Below are 4,291 nucleotides of genomic sequence, written 5' to 3' on the forward strand. Positions count from 1 at the left end.
GAAAAAAACATGTCACCTACCATGTCCCCCAGTTTAAAACGTGCTGGGGGTAAGATGAGACCTCCTGGATGATTGGGATCACGGTTACCAATAACTTTAAAAAGCCACTTTGACGTCCAGATCCCGGCGGTATTTAAAATTTTCGTGACTGAAACGATTTTCTTAAAATATTGGGATAAAAATGCAGTGATAACATTAAGATTGGCAAATGGCGAATACATTTTTATGACAACAGTAAAAGTTTCATCAATTTCGTGCTCGTAAATTTTAAGACCTCGCATTCTCTCATCATTTATGCATTGTGGAACCTTTGCTAAAAAACTTTTAAAAATACCATTTTGGGAAAAGGTCACATCGTATACACGTCTCTTCGGGTAGTCCTGTATGGCCAAGATCTCATGTTTCTGCACGCCAAACACGCCATACAGGACTTTCTCTACCAAATGCAACAAATTATATTTTTCTTTTTTACCCTCAGAGACGTATAAACGGACGGTATCTTTGATTTTTGCATAGTCCGGGATCTGGTGTTCGTCATCTTCTTCTTTTCGTGGTATATTTTCTCTCAATTCTTCTGTTCCAACCGGGATCCATTTTTCTTAGCCTCCTCCTTCCTTCTGGTGTCGTCATCCTTTGAATTCTTCTTTAAAGCTCCGCCACTCTTTTTCTTTCCCACTGTAACAAATCCATCATCATCGATTTCTCCGGCTCTTCCGGTTCCTCCACCTCCTCCGACTCCTCCAACTCCTCCTCCTCCATCGACCTCGTCACCTCCTCCTCCCGGGTCGTCTGCCATAGATGTTACCAGGCACTTGTCTCTAAGGACAAAATGAAAAAATGCTCCCCTGCGAGTCCTGGGACTCACAGAGGTTCGGGGGATCGCAACTCGACATCCCCGGGACTAAGCCTCTCTCCCAATAGCAGCAGGGGGGTGAAGTCCAGGCAATGAACCTGAACGATCCCCCCAGGCCGAGAGAGAGGGTACCCGGGTCCTACCTTCTGACGCAGAAACAAGTGCAGCACCGAAGATACTACACTTGATCTTAGCCAAAAGGCCGAGAAGCGATCCCTAGGTTACAGCAACAGCATATGAGACAGGGAAAACTATTGCTGCAACAAAGAGAGTTACTCAATCCATTTTATCTATCTTTAAACGGGTACCCTTTTACATTAAGGAGAGCTCCTGATGCACCAAGGGGAGCCCCAATTCTGCAAAATACATAATTGAGCATGGCAAGCTACACAATGCTACTATGGCTTTCTGGGAAAGATATGCAAACTAGCTTCCATAAGCCTATGGCAGAAGATTTTAATTTGCATATCATCATTCTAGAAACCCAAAATAATGGATTGTTGCCTACATTAGTAATATCAAGTATGTTTTAAGTGAAAACGAGAGCATATGAGACAGATAAAACTACTGCTGCAACAAAGAGTTTCTCAATCCAATATATCTATCTTTAAATGGGTACTCTTTTACATTAAGGAGAGCTCCTGATGCACCAAGGGGAGCCCCAATTCTGCGAAATATATGATTGTGCATGGCAAGCTACACACTGCTACTATGGATTTCTGGGAAAGATATGCAAATTAGCTTCCATAAGCCTATGGCAGAAGATGTTAATTTGCATATCATCATTCTAGAAACCAAAAATAATGTATTGTTGTCTACATTTATAATAACAAGAATGTTTTGGGTGAGAAAGAAAACTAGAGGGAGACCCTATGAGACAGAGAAAACTATTGCTGCAACAAAGAGAGTTACTAAATCCAATTTATCTATCTTTAAACGGGTACCCTTTTACATTAAGGAGAGCTCCTGATGCACCAAGGGGAGCAGCAATTCTGCGAAATACATGATTTTGCATGGCAAGCTACACAATGCTACTATGGCTTTCTGGGAAAGATATGCAAATTAGCTTCCATAAGCCTATGGCAGAAGATGTAATTTGCATATCATCATTCTAGAAACCCAAAATAATGGATTGTTGCCTACATTAGTAATAACAAGTATGTTTTGAGTGAAAGCGAGAGGGTTTCAACATAACTTTATTAACAAGAAAAACCAAATACAAAAAGGTGAAACCAATTTTTGTAAAATAATAAATAAGGAAAACACATAAAATATAGTTTTTGAAAGAAAAACACACAATATAACTTTTCAAATAAAAATAATTACCATCACATCACTAATATCATTTATCAATTTTCATAATTCAAAACTCAAAATTAGTCCTCTAACACTAACACAAAAATTAATCATTGTTATCTTGGAGAAACTGGAAAACTTCTGCCCTTCTTTAACATACATATTAAAAGAGCATCATACATAGAGTTCAATTCGTCCATTGAAACATCTAATTTTTCATCAAAAGCTTTTACCAACCAGTTACCTGGCTCATAAATCCTCAAAAACTCCTCTGGATTAGTTTCATAAGAATATGCAACAAGATTACGAGCATGCCTTAGATCATCTCCTGGATACCGCTCATGTAATATTGAATACCATTTTTCTTCCTCATTCTTTTGACTCTCCTTTCTATTTTTCTTTTCATCCTCTGAAGCTGACAACTCTAATCCCAAACTAGCTTCTAATTTCTTCTTTTTTATTTTCCCTTTCTCAAATTCCTGGGTTCCCTTTCCTCCATCAGACTCCTTAATTTTCTTACTCTCAACCTTTTCTGTTTTTCCCTCTCTCCTTTTGGGACAAGCACCCTGGGTTTTCTTTTCTCCCTCAGACTCCTTAACTTCCTCTCTTTTCTCTTCCTTCTTTTCTGTCCCTTTACTCTCCTTATCAACCTCCCTATCACCTCCCTCCTCCTTCTTCTGGGGACAGGAGGCAAAAAGGTGACCCACATTACCACACTTATAACATTTCCTCTCTTCTTTACATGTTTCAACATCGTGACCAATACATTGACATTTAACACACCATTGATTAGTACAATCCCTTTTTTCGTGACCATACTGTCTACAATTTCGGCAAAAAACAGACATACCATCAAAAAATAAATCGCCGTTTACTTTACCAATTTTAAATCGTCTTGGTGGAAAAACAATTTCCCCTCCCTCCTTCTCAAAAAAAGTAACGAGAAACTTCCATTTCATAGTCCATATCCCATAATTATTATAGACTTTACCTACTGATGTCACTTTATTGCAATACTTTACTAAGAAAGTCAAAATGTCCTCTTCCAGAACATAAGGACTGTACATAAGGACAGTTACCAGTCTCTGTCTTGGAAAATGCGGCATTACCACCACACCTTCCAGAATAGGATCTAGTCCACACCGCTCCAGCCGTTTAAGTACTTCCGAACATATCTCCTCCGAAATAAAGACCACATCATATAGTCCACGTTTATGGAACTCCAACATGGCCAACACGAATTCCTTCCGGATGTCAATCAGTCCCAGCAAAATATCTTCCACTAGGAAGGAAAGTCCCCTCTCCCTCTTCCGTGGATCTTGCAACAGGAACCGAACTCCATTCCTCATCCTCTGATACGCAGGCACCTCTCCAGACTCATGGCCTCCTAGGTCAGGAAGTCCTCCTCCATCAAGATTCTAGATCTCCATCGCCAAAGATTCACCACGAAACACCAACTCTGGAACCAGCTCAGTGCCCTTCACCTACCACCGGAGTAGTAGGCAGGTATGGTCATCGTCTCTCGTTGCCTGGGGACTAAGCCTCCTGCCCTATAGCAGCAAAGGTTAAGGCCCTGGCTATAAACCAGAGCCCGCTCCTAAGGCCGAGCAGTCGGGTACCCCAGGCACCTTCTGACCAAGACCCAGTGTATCTTTTTTTTTTTTTTTTTCTCAGTAAATAGACATTAAATCTTCAAATCAGTCCACTTCGCAGTGACTCAAACCTATTGATGTCTATAAAACATCACAGGAACCTAACTACCACTATAAAGAAAAATAGTCAAGATTTACTCACGTACACCTTCCAAGAGGATACCTTCCATACCCTCTCAGCTTCAAGTTCTCCAATCCTTTTTTTATCAAACAAAAAAAACGTAAAAATTCTAGATAAAAATACTTTAGAACATTCATTTGGAGATAAAATCACATCTTTAAAAACCACAAGGTTTCTAGTGTCCCACAAAACTTTTTTAAAAACTGAGAATAATATCCAACAGACTCGTGACCTTGATAACATTCTAAAATCTTGACCAATAAAAACTTTTTCATAGCTAAAATTCCTCCAACCCGTAAGTGCAATAAAAAACTCCTTTAAAATATAAAAAACTTTTTGAACGTAAAAACAGTCCCAAATCACATGATT

At 39.5% G+C, this 4,291-nt stretch overlaps 1 pseudogene; it reads right to left on the reverse strand.

Annotated features, from left to right (window-relative positions):
- Positions 1–919: 919 nt before the first annotated feature.
- LOC120979953 lies at positions 920–1,067 on the reverse strand (annotated as a pseudogene).
- Between the last annotated feature and the right edge of the window lie 3,224 nt (positions 1,068–4,291).

Source organism: Bufo bufo, chromosome 9, assembly GCF_905171765.1.
Source record: "Bufo bufo chromosome 9, aBufBuf1.1, whole genome shotgun sequence".
Taxonomy (NCBI): Eukaryota; Metazoa; Chordata; class Amphibia; order Anura; family Bufonidae; genus Bufo; species Bufo bufo.